At 40.5% G+C, this 13,637-nt stretch overlaps 1 protein-coding gene across 2 annotated transcripts in view; it reads left to right on the top strand.

The window, feature by feature from the left end:
- Window positions 1–13,637, top strand: part of PLD5 (phospholipase D family member 5) — a 388,941-nt gene that overhangs the window by 124,718 nt on the left and 250,586 nt on the right. The window lies entirely within an intron of this gene.

The raw sequence follows: 13,637 nt of genomic DNA on the forward strand, positions 1-13,637 counted from the left end.
GGCTGGAGGTCTGCCACTGCTGACTGGCTTGGCAGGGGACAGAGCCTCCATGTACTGTATGAACTTGGGAGGGAATGGAGCCAGAGCCAGAGCTGGAACCAGTGCCATGCCTGACCATAATAATGGGGAAAAAACCTCATCTTGGATTCAAGTAAATAGAGCAGATAGACACAATAGGAGAAGCTCTTACTACATTGGGCTCAGGAGGCAGGGAAGCTATCTCAGTCCTCATTGAAAAATGCTAGATAGAGAAGAGGGATTCCAAGGAGGGAGAAGAAACTCTCCCTTTGCCATCAACAGAAAATGGGACCTCAGCACTCTGTCCCACATACTTTAATGCCTGAGTATGTTTAATAAAGGCTCTACCAACACCAGAGGGGTTAATAAAGGTATGGGTTTACTTTTTTATGAAGTATCATTACTGAAGTATGGATCAGTAATAAGCTATTCTTTCAGTAGCTTACTGAAGCTAGTGAGACATTGAGTCAGTCCACTGAGGTATCAGTGAAATATAAGTGTCCTCGTTTACAATGTGCATTTTCTCTTGCGAGGCATAAAATATGCGCCTTTTGACATCATCCCATAATTCTGAAGGGACTTTGATGTTGTTTTCTGACAGCAACTTTTTCAAGTACGTATTGAAGCCTCCATGCTTTTCTTGAGTGAAGGCATTGGACAGACTACAAAGTCTAAAGGTATCTTTGTTCTCCAGTGAAAAAATGTCTTATAAAAAATGAATGTAAGAAACTTGTAGAAGCAGCGTGAAATCAGTAACTGGTAGCAAAAAATATGATGGCTGCAAAGTAAGAAGGAACATGAAATAAAAAGTATTGTTAAGAGAGCTTTATTTTAGAAGGGGTTCCTGAATTTAAGACTGCGTACAATAGAGGATCTGTTCTCCTTACTTGTTTCTTGCTCTCATTGTCATGACATGTGAAGTGACCACAAATGCTGGAGTCATTACTGGAGTCTGAGTCAACAGACATAGGGGGTAAGGTGATTGGGGCAGGGGATGCAAGCCATTCTGTTTCTCCCAGCCTCCCAGGACCTTCATATACCAACCTTGTCTACTTTGACTTGCTACTTGGTTTGCCCCTATATCAATTCACCACAATTTCAGTGGAACCCCACAAAAGGACTCTTTCATTCTTTAATTGGCAGTTTTCTTGTCTTTTCAAGTTTCCAAAGGTAACTTCCACATTTTCCATTTTGTTACCTGAATATTGCTTATCTTACTTATAAGTACCCAGTGGATGTGTCTACATGTGTGTAATTACTGTGCAGAATGGGTGCCCATCTACATCTGCACAGTCGTACTGCACAGTAAATATGGTGACTTATGCTGACTTGAGCATAAATTTGATACCTGCATCATGCAGGTATCAAATTTATGTGCATGTAGATGCATTACTGTGCAGTAACACTGTGTATGTGGACTGACTTGGGACTAACTTTAGTCCCAAGTCAGTCCACATACAGCATTAATGCGCTTTAATGCCTGCACATGAAGATGCTGGCCTATTTCCACTTACTGAGCTGCAACTTACCGTTCAGTAAGTTTAAGCCGGTTTAAATGCATGTGTAGACAAGGCCAGTGAGGAGCTAAACTCCAGTTTCTTCAAGCCTTCTCATCCTCAAGGTCATGTTTCTTCAGTGGCAGCTACCTCATTTTGTCCTGTAGAAATGTCCTCTCTTATAGAAGCTGACAAAGAGTAGTCTCACAAACTGATATTTAGAAGACCAAGGTCCTGGTTCTTACAACCATGTCTACTTTAGAGAAACTTTACAAAGATTCTCACTGATTTTAGTAGTATTGGAAGTGCTAGTGCAGACATTCTACCATCTCCTGTCTTCCATAGGCTCATAGGAAAGTAAGGCTGAAAAGTGACCTCAGAAAGTCATCAAGAGTAGACTTACCCCCTGCTCAAGGCAGGTTCATTCCTGTCTAAACCACCCTAGACAAGTGTGTGTGTGACCTGCTCTTAAAAACTTCCAGCATGCCAAAGATAGAAAGTCCGCAACATTTTTAGATAGTCTGTTCCATGATTAGGTCATTGTGAGAAACTTCTTCCTAATATCCAACCTAAATTTCCCTTACTGAAATTTAGGGCCATCACCCTTTATCCTGTTCCCTGCATTTCCAGAAAGCAGTCTATCAACATCCTCATTATAACCACTCTTTATGTATTTGAAGACTTTATAGACAATCTCAAGCTAGCTTTAAACTAGCTAGCATTTGGTAAAAACAGCAGGGAGATCAAAGCAGCCTAAGCTTCCCCCTCAGTCTTCTCTTCTCCAGATTACATTATCCCAGTTATTTTAACTTTTTTCTCATGAGTTGTGTTTCCTAGATCTCTAATCATTCTTGTTGTTCCCTGCTGGACTCTTTTTTTTTTTTGTCCATGTCTTTCTTGAAGTCCAAACTGGACACTGCTAGTCTAGATGAAGAGTAAAATACAAGCTTTGTTTTCTTCAGTGTATCAAATATGCCAGGATACCCATGGGGGTAGGTAAAGGATGCTTGAAACCAGATTTGTAAACCTCATGAGCTTTAGCTAGATCAGCATCAATCTCCCAGTGTAGCTTAGAATATTCTGCTGTCTGCTCTGCACTGTGTTTGGTGCCAGTGGCCTCCAGGAGCTGTGGTCCAATGTCAAGGTTTCTGTTTTCTTAGCTGTACACCTCCCTCAGGATCCTGCAGTTTCCTTACACAGTTGAAACCCTTGACTGGCCAGTTTCATGGGCTTTATGACAGGTTCACTCTGCTGCTGATTTAAAATTTGGTGAGGGTCACCTTCTCAGTCACAACTAGCATAGCTTAACTATGGTGACCAAAAGCCAAATCCTGCTTGTATTTGTACTGGATCAATCTCAATGTCCTCTGTTAAATTAATGGAGTTTCTCCAGATTTGCCTTGGCATGCAAGTGGGTAGAACTTTGTTCCAAGCACATAAAAAGTTGTTATATCATCTCCCTCAGTTGCAAACAATGTGAGAACAATGCTGGTTTTAGTTCAGTTTCTCATTCATTTTTCTCAAGAGTGTGATTAAATAATTAAGCATGGGGCTGAGATAGAAAAAGAATTAAGACTGAAAAAGTCCCAATCCAACCTTGCATCCAACATAGACATAGTGAAGAAACTCGCTTTTTTAAATTACCTGTGGAAGGAGGTAAAATTCCTCACCCTTAGGAGAAGGGGCTTGTTGTCAACCATGGCACAATAAAGCAAGCAAAATAAGGTCATGATTCTGTCAAGAGGTTCTTAGAAACAAAGCAAAACTGAAATGTTGCCTTTCCTCAGTAATAGCTGAATACTTAATAAGGCTGCAGATGCTTTGAATCATCTGTTAGATTTTGATCAAGATGCTCATATTAAAAATTAGATTTAAGATGATGTTTTTAGCCATCTGACTAAAAACAGGAAGTGCCTGCTACACATACAAGGTTACTCTAATAATGAGGAACCTTTTTAAAGTTGGGATGTGTACAGACTTGCTATCCAGATGCTCTGAACATCTCAAAATTAAGAGGGGTGCTTGGATGCAGGGTTCTGGTTCCATGACAACTCAGTGGCTGGAAGTAGTGCAATGACTCATCTATGAGCTTTGGCTCTGGCCCATATCTAATTTTAATTTTATAATTCCCTAGGGAATTAGTTTCACAGACAGATGAACACCGAAGGGGGAAAAAAAAGTTTTAATTACTGATGAACATGTTTTTGCTGCAAAGGTTATGTTGAGCGGCCCACTGTTACATAACCTTTCTCTATTTTAGTGTTTCCTTAAAAAGGAAAGCTTGTAGCTTGCTTGTCTGAGATAAATTTGTTAAATGTTTATTTGAAGGCGATCCAATGAAGTGTAGGTGCTTCCAGAAGATAAAGGGTTACAAAATCATGCTTGCAGTAAAGTCAGTGCAGAACTGCTGTTATCTTCATTTGTTGGCTCTGAGCCAACAGCACATTCATTAGTAGAAAGAGAAAGCAAAAAGCAGGTATGCTGAGTACCTTGCTTTCACGCAACATTGAAATAGGGTGAGGGTCCTGATTTAAACTGTGATTTACATCTGCAGCTGAAAACCTGAAAAAAAAAAGATTGGTTATGTCATTTGGGCTGCCAGCTCTATGATGACAAGCATGATAAACACAGTATTTCAGAGAAACCCTTTATCTAGTAACTCTTCACTAAGTAGCAACAATTGTGGTTGATTTTATTGATTATAATACAAATACAGTGAGGCAGATACCGTCCACTTTCTGTGTTAAATAAATAGCAAAACAGTTATCATTTTTAGTGGTACATCATCCAATTTGTGTGTGTGTGTGTGTGTGTGTGTGTGTGTGTGTATGGCACTACTGTGAAATTTGGCCCTTCTGATACACAGATAGGAACCTGAGAAACATCCTATGTGTAGCTTCCTTGTATCTTGGCCCCTTGCTCCTGCTGCAGAAAAGCATGTTAGTTTGTGCTTCTGAAGATATTTGCTCAGAAACTAAAGTTATTGCTAGGTTCCACACTATGTATGTGTGTACAGGTTTGTATTGTGTGTGTATGTGTATACGTGTGTGCATTACTCTGTTACATTTACTTGACGGGTAGTAATTCAGAATTTGTCAATCTTAATGTTAAATTATGAGAACTATTGTTTCCACTAGCTTTAAAGTTTTAGTGGAAATAATCACTGTGTTTCAGTGCGTGCTATAAGAATAAAATAGCTAGTGTTAAAATTACAGACCAGATAGAAATGAAAATATAGTGCCTTTTACCCGATGTGTGAGCAAGTATCCACCCTCCCAAATAGATTCTTAAAGTACTGATCTGATCATTTTGGCCACTTCTGAAGCAGTTCAGCAAATACTTCAAAGAACGGAGTAAAAAATGTTTGTTTTAGTTGCTTGCTGGAAGAAGCACAGCCGGCAGAATACCTTTTAAAGAGCTTTTGAACACCATTTTGCTGGAGATAATTAATGTTTCTATTAAAAAGATAATGTGGCTTATTTTTATTTATATAACTTTGCTGATTAATGTTACTTTAGGTACATACATGCAACTATTTCAAGAGAGGCCATCAAGATTGCATTTTGTTTTGCTTCAGTTTGCATTTCTTCTTACATTTATATACTGTGGCTTATTGATATTTTAATCATTACAGAAATCAAAGAGATATTTTAGCTATCTTTCAACTCTAAGTGAAATGGCCACTACAAAATCCTGTTGTATACATTTCCAAGGTCTGCATTATAAATAAAATATAACATCTCTATCAATTTGCCAGGTGAAGGTCTTTTAAAGGGAGAAATATGGGTCTGGAACACAAAATGCTGAATCCTGCCAAGATGTGAATCCTCACCACAGCTTCTTCAGCATGTCTGAAAGGGAAGGAAGGGTGCTGCACCTCATGGATATAAGTGATGGTGTCAGAGAATTCATAGACAGAGATAAATTCTTATATCAGTTTGCTTTTTTTTCTTTGTCCCCTAAAGCTTGCTGCCATTCATTTTCCTGAAGAGTTCCAAAAGTTTTTCAGTTTTTTTTTTCTATGTAGTTAGGCAACCTCCGCTCCCCACACCTTTTTTAGGTGGTGGGGAGAGGGTGAGGGGAAGAAAATTAACAATTTCGCCTATTAAGTATTTCCAGATAACTTATGGTAGATGAAAGATAGCCAGGAATAACATCACTGGGCGGATCCCAATGAGTGTGCATGTGCATGTGTTTTCTGAGTGACAAATAGCAGTGGCACATATTTGTGCCACTGCTGTTTGTCCGTGGGCACACTGCTGCACACGCGCTCCGGCATGCAGCGAATTGACCTGGGTGGGGTAGAGGAGGCTGGCCCCAGCAGCCTTACCTGGGATCTTGGGGGCCTCCTAGGGCAGCACTGGCACTGAGATGGCCACTTGGAGCCTGGTTGGCAGTCAAAGTGTGGTTCTGGCTGGCTGGGCTCCCTTTCTGGTGGTGCACATTGCTACTGCATGTGCAATGCCACTCTTTTTAGCAGCATTTTTTTGGCACCTGGATCTCCCAATGTAAAAAATCCTGCCACACTGCTAATAAGCAGCAGGGCTAATGGGTACACATATGCCACGTGTGGTTTGCGGCACCTCAAACTGCTTTAAGGTGCCATAAACTGCACATGTGGGACATATCCAATATGTCTATCACTCTCTTCTAAGTTGAGTTAAGGCAGAGCTTGAGTTTAATGTTATGCAACAAGGCCCAGTTGTGAGAGTGACTCTCGGCAAGAGTGAAGATTCATCTGGCCTAATCCTGTTTCAGGATCACTAAATCAGATCTCATATTCTGTTTACTTCATTTAAACCCTAAATGCAGCATTTACCTATGTTTTTTTAGAGCTCCTCTGAAAAATATCCATCTATTGGCATGTCAACTGTTGCATCTATTTTTCTTTGATGTTGAACTATGCATATCTCACAACAGATGACATTTAAAATGTTTCTTCCATATTCTAGAAGATTTTTTAATATAACATGGATAGAAGCTGTTCTTTAAAAGGGAATTGGATTTTTGGAGGTAATATGAAGTATAGGGATTTTATACCGATGTATATGCTGCCTTAGGTTTTATTTTGTTTATCAAAACAATAAATATGCATTGTTACCCCATGGCACCCTGGTTGAGAAGCACTTTGCTAGACACTGCAGGCACTCATTACAAAAAGATAGCCCCTACTCCAAAGAGCTTCCTGTCTAATATGACTATAACAAGTGTTATAGTCAAGGGTGCAAAAAGTAACAGTGAGAGAATTGTGATGGATGTAAAAAGTACTGTTTATAGATTACCAACCACCTAGCCATACAAAACAAAAGTTGCCATCTGTACTCACTTTCAATTTTTTTACAACTGGTCAGTGAATTAGTTACAAACTAGGGTAAGTTCAAATATAAAAATGACAAACACTGATTACTTAATTCAGATAGAAAACTTGATAAGATAAAAGTCTTGGTAGCTAAATTATCTCTCAAGTCTGTCAAATAAAATAAAGTACAGATCAGATTCATAATTATAATCACTATAATTATCCAGTTTACCTTTATCTTTCGGGTTGGCTATGGATCATAAGTCTTCTTTTCATTTCCTTTTATCTCTCTTTAAAGTAGAATACAATTCATATTCTGCATATCACATTGGTTATGTTCTCTGTAACAGTGGAATTAACTGGCTTGGCCAAGTGGCAAATTTACTGTTTCAATATGTACTCACAGTATAGTTAGAAATACAGAAATGAGGTAAAAATAAAGACCTCATATCTGGGATACTTTTCATTTCATGAACTTGTGTCAACTTATAATTATACTATAAATGTTAGTATAGTTTTTCTTAAAAATGAGTGCCATGAGATTTAGGCCCCTGGCAGATTGTACAATTAAAAGCACAATGGGATGCACAATCCCCACATTTGCACTTCCTGCCATTCTATACATACATGGCAGGAAGCATGGTTGTGGGATTGAGCATCACATCCTATCATGCCTTATCACCAATGCAGAGGGAGCTGGGGATCCTGACAACAGGCTTTCATTGTACTGGCAAGTTGCAAGCGCTCATGGCTCAGAGTTGTCAGCTGATCTGGGCTCCCAGCTGGGGGGACACACCATGCATCCCTGAGGTTGTGAGCCTGGATCAGTTGATGGCTTCCAACCTTGGGGGTGTGTTGTACACTGGGAGGCCCACCAACTGTTGGGGCTCTCAGCTGCACCTCTCTGGCTGGGAACTCCAGCCTAGCTGCACGTTCTTTTAATGGCATAGGAAGCCATTAAAAGCAGGAAGCAGCCACAAAGTTATTACAGATATTTTATGTAATAACTTTTTGGCGTATTCCTTGTTGTATCATGCCATTAATTGCATTAATGTGTGGTTGGGTAACTATTTAAGACATGATTAACTGATTAATCCAGTCTTTAGTGTAAGTGTGCCTCAGTGAAAACAAATGTGTTTTAAAATGTTTTGAATATTTTTATGATCCTTGATTAAAGGTGCATTGGCAACTTAAAATCCAGTTAATTCAAACAAAATATGCAAAGTAGTACTAGGTACAGTTCTACAACTATTTCTGTGTTTGCCTTCTAGCTTTTATGGATTTTGGGGACCTGGTGACCGTCTATAAACTCACTAGGGGGGACCAGAAGGGTTTGGGGGAGACGCTGTTTCCCCTAGCGCCTGCTGGCATAACAAGGAGTAATGGGCACAAGTTGATGGACAGGAGGTATAGATTGGACATCCGCAAAAACTACTTCACAGTTAGGGCGGCTAGGAGCTGGAACCAACTTCCAAGGGAAGTGGTGCTGGCCCCTACCCTGGGGGTCTTTAAGAAGAGGCTGGATGCCTACCTGGCTGGACTCATTTGAGTCCCGTTTTTGTTTTGGGGTTTTTTGTTGTTCTCCCGCCCTGGCGGGGGGTCGGGCTAGAAGATCTACTAGGTCCCTTCCGACCCTAAAACTATGAAACTATGAAACTATGATTTGTAAAAACATTTTTTATTTTTTCCCCTCCAATTACCTTAGGAAAGATTCAGACCAAACTCAAGGTAACTGAGCAGAAAAAGTTGAGTTGACTGTGCACAGATACTTCTCAGGTGCCCAGAAAGGCAAGACTAAAAATAATGGAAAAAAACTAATATTTTCGAAGATATTTGTAACTTTAGGTAGTGCTAGTATTAGGCAAATCATGTTTCTGTACATTTAAAGAGTGTTGTTTTAGGCAATGCTATCCTTTGTCATTATTCATTAGACTGAATTGCATGTTTGTGTGCAGGATTATATATATAATCTTTCATTTAAACAAAAGGTTCCATTGTTATTTAAATAGCAAAACATGTTACAATTAACTTTTATTTAAACTAAGCAGAGACTTCAGCATATGTCAAAATAAGTTTAAGAATACAAAAACAATCTAAATCTCTGTAGCTTGGTCACCATTAAAAGATCAACATTTAATCATGGTTATATCACATTACGATGCTGAGATACCATAGTTTTTTTGCATTTGCTTTAGAAACACCATTGCTACTCTGAGACTTACAGTTTTGTGTTGACTCTTTAAAGGTGCCTGTCCTAGATCTGAAGACTTAGAACTGTTTCTGCTCTCCAACCTCTCACTGATTTCAATGGAAGCAGCATTGATACCAGTGCTTATTAAGTTCCTGAAAGTACAGTAGGGATTTTAGGATCTAGTCTCAAAAACTGAAGAACATCTTAAATTCCCACTGATTTCAGTGTGCATGAGGGAATGGGACAAGCAACTGGCTTACCGGTGCAGAAAGAATGCTGGTTGAGGCTCACAAAAATATACAAATGCCTACACTCAGTAAAGGAATCATCATTTTAAAATAATTCATGTTCAAGGTGCCAAAGGTATTCAAAGTTAGAAAACTTTTTTGAGTATTCTGTTTCATGTACCTGATTTCTCTTAATGAGGCATTCATAAGAGCTTGTTACTGGCCTAACACTGTGCCTGTTCTGCTTGGTGGTAGGCTTTGCACAAATTAATAATGGTTGTACTAGTGAAAAGCTAAAAGCATGGGATTTTTCTGTGGTTTAATTTTTAACCAAGTGATGAGGGTAACTAAAAGCTCAAGACAATCTTAAAATTTGGAACTTTTGTATCTAAAACTTAATATACAACATCTCTAAGGGGGGGTGGGGCTCAGCTGTCAAGTTCTTATGTAGCTGCTGGTGTTCTGGAGTTTTAGAAATACTGTGCATTTGGGGGTCAAATTCTTCTAGGGGTGTAGCAGGGCAGGTTCATGCCTGGGGCAGCATGGGCAGTATAGGCTCATGCCATGTTGATTGCAGGTGTACACAGTGGCAACTTCTTTTGCACTCTCCCACAATGGCAGCACCCAAGGCTGCTGTAGTGGATGCCTCCCTCAGCTATGTTACTGAATTCTACCTTCAGGTTCAGAACAGAATGATAATATAATATCAGTAATAAGAAGCTAACTCACGCTGAATGCAATCAAGTTACTCTGGATTTAGTACAACAGAATTTAGTTCTCTGGGCTTAAACCCTTTCCAGTATACAGTCAAAATAAATAAAAAAGGAGGGAGGGTTTGAAATAAGTAGGTAAATATTTCAATATGTAAGTATTTCAACAGGGGCTCCCAGCTGCAGGGGTGCATCATGCCTAGCTGGAGCTGGGAGTCTTGCAACTGCGGGGATTTTCAGTCCTAGCAGCTGCCGGTTCTGGGTTCCAGCAGCACCCCAGTTTCATACACTCAAGGCACGGAGAATTCATCTGCTGCCATCTCTCAACCCTGTAGGCTTCATGCAGATTGGAGCAGCTGGGTCTCTCAGGGGCACTCCCACAGCTGGAAGCCCCTTAACTGAGGGGGTTTCCAACTGCAGAATCTTGCTTCTTGATCATGCAGGGGCAGCCTGGGATTGGGCAATAAGGCATGATGGGATCTAACATGCAATCCCACAGTCATGCCTTCTGCAATGCACGTAAGAAGGTTTTTTGCACATGTGGCATGGCAGGAGGCACATCTGTGTGGATCATGCATTAGATCCCATTGCACCAAGTACTGCTGCCTGCACAAGTAGAGGGACCCTTTGTTACTGAAATTAGTTAGACCTAGTGTGTAGAGAAGGAGTGCTAGTATTGTGCTTTCTAAACACCTGGCTTTCTAGGAATCCATGGAGAGACCTAGGTTATCTAACTGCAAGAAGAACTTTCTGTATGAAACACCAAACAGCAATGGTGTCTGCAGCTACTGTTTTCTGAGCTGGTGTCTGTATCTCATGAGGAAGTGATTCTAATGAGACCCATTAGACTTGACCTTGAAGTTAGTGCCAAGTCCCTGCAGCTCTGCTGTGTGCCCCTAGTGGCTGGGTAGACTTGACACTACAGTTAGTGCTTGGTTGTATCTACATGTGCATTAATGCACTTTAACTAATCATGCCTAAATCTGACACCTGCATTTGCAGGTATCAAATTTAGACATGATTAGCTTAATTTTGTGCATGCATTAAGGGTGCATACGTGTAGATGCACACCTGTAATGCACATTAAATTAGGCTAATGAGCATTAACGTGTCTTGCGTAGACATGCCCAAAGTGTACATTTTTAGATCTGTTCCTCAATCTTTCTGCTTCCACTCTATATTCTCCCTTTTGCTTACTGGTTTCTTCCTGTCCTGCCTCTTTCTCCTGTCTGTTGTAGTTTAGCTTAGGTCCCCTTTCTCTCATTTCCATTACATTTAGCAGTTTTCCTTCTGTTCTTTTACCTTTATTCCATTTTAGACATTTCTCCCCTTTATGTTTTTCCCTTTCCTACTAAATGTCTTTTATCCTCACCTCCTTTTTAGTGTATGCAAGTGGAAGTGCTTTTTATGTGGAATCTAGTTAGTTTCTTTCAGCAGTCCTTCCATGAAAAGTACTGCTGCCCTCTGTGAACTTAGAAGTTTTTTACGTTATAATTATAGACATGTTTTCCAGTAGGCTTTGGTGTAAAGAGCTAGATCTCAAAAGGGAGTGATTAATCCTTGACACTTTCCCTCTGAACCTCTCTGATTAACAGAAAAGTGACTGTGGCCTTGTCTGTGCTAGCATATATTGCTATAATGAAAGATTCTTGCCAGTATACCTGAGCAGATGTTAGTAGTGGTGGGAGTCCCAGTATACATTATTGATTAATAAAATTGCAAAAATACGTTGCTCTGCAGCAGGGTCTAGAGGTTGTCATCTGTTTCACAGGGCTCAAGGGCCTGGGAATTTGGGGGCAGAGCAAGCAGGGCAGGGATACACAGTACAACTGGGGATGCATTTTGGCAGTAGGGGGCAAGCAACAGCCACATTAACCCTTGCAGCTCCCTAACACTGCTTACCCTGAGGCTACCACTGTCACTGCTTACCTCTGTGCCGGAGGATGAGAGTCTGGATCCAGCCTGTGAGGAGACCCAGGGTTCAAATCTGGCCTGGGGTGGGGGTTGGTGAGTTTGACACATCAGTTCTGTGAAAATCCTGTCTATACTACAACTCCCCTGATGAGGCATGCTATATTAGTCATTCCATACATGACCATACCTTTATTTTTATGGTGTGACATGCTCAGCTTTGGTGTCATGCCTTTGGCTTCTTTCAGTTGGGCCAAATTGTAGTGCAAGTGTAAATATAGGTGAAGGTTGGGTATCAGGTTGGGAGTTCAGGGCCCTAATTTAGATCAAGTACCCTTGACAAAGTACGTGTGTCTTCCCTTCCCTGAACAAAATGCAGGCAAGGGAGATATAGATTATTTTCTTTAGTATAGTACTTGTGAGCAAAACAGTCACTTAAATGCCTTGGATATCTTCCAAGAGAGTTTTGTTGTTCTTCTATTTATAGTAAATGTTATCGTCAGTGTATTATACGCTTGACCCTTTGGATCAAAGAATAAGTGGTATGAACTAGAGCATCATCTCTCACTTTTTCCATTTAGTCGTTTAATAATGTTTAAGTGGTAACCATACGGCTGAATAGTTATAAGAGGACATTGCTATTAAATTTAGCTCTACTGTTGATTCCTAAATAGCTCTCTGGGACTCAGATAAGAAAGAACAGAATTAAAAAATAAACTGGTGTCAATAAATTCTGTCTGCCTGACGATTGCAATACCTGAGCACTTTGCAAGTCTTACAACATGTATTGTCGTAATACAGCCTCCCATAAAGAGGAAGTAATGTACTATTATCCCCATTTTATAGGCGGTGATCTGAAGCACAAAGACCTCTAAAGGTATTTAGGCACCTAATTCCAATTTTTTTTCAGTTGAAATCAATTGGATTTGGGCATGCTAAATGGTAATTGCAGTGTTAATGAATATCAATGAGTGCATCTAGACAGGATGAGTGTCAGAGTAAAGAGCGTTAATTAGATGCATAATATCCTGTTGGTGGAGAATGTCTCTACAGAGTTATGTCTGTAACAGATATTTAAAATGCTGATGAACAGGGCCATCCTACTTTCTGCTTGCGCTGTCTTCTTAGGAACATAGGAAGAGACGTCCTGGATCAGTGAGTCTAGTCCTCTGCCATTGCAGAGCAGGATGTCATACAATCCTTTGCAATCCCTTTTCATAAACTGAATTTTAAAGACCTTAAAATGCTTTGTTTATGCTTAACTAGGTACTTATATGGCTGTTCTCATTTCAATTAATATATTTAACACAGATTGTTGTGGTTGCAGCCATACCCATCCATGCAGGGGAGGCAAACAGCAGGCTACTTACATCATGTCCACAAATGCAGACATATAGGGTGTGTCCAGATGAGTGGGGCTGTGTGGTGCGCAGCACTGCAAACACAAATGCAGCACTACATACTGTACAGTCAGGTGTTCTCCTTGTTGCAAGGGTACACTGCCCATGTGTGCACTGCTCCAGTTTCATTTTCCACAGGCATTTTTGACCCCTGAATATCCAGGGGTCAAAAAACCCCACGAGGAATAAAAAAGGAGCAGCTCACCCATGGGCAGGGCAAATCACTGAAAAGCAAAGCTGTGCTTCCTAGAACCACTCTGTGCTTGTCAGCCAGGCTCCACCCAGCAGGATTACCACTGTTGCAGCCCTGGGAGGCCCCCAGAACCCTAGGTAAGGCTGCTGGGGCCAGTACAGTGCTGGCCCCAGCCCTCCCCTACTGCCCCCG

This window comes from Gavialis gangeticus, unplaced genomic scaffold (genome assembly GCF_001723915.1).
Source record: "Gavialis gangeticus isolate Ggan-Ray unplaced genomic scaffold, GavGan_comp1, whole genome shotgun sequence".
NCBI classification, from domain to species: Eukaryota; Metazoa; Chordata; order Crocodylia; family Gavialidae; genus Gavialis; species Gavialis gangeticus.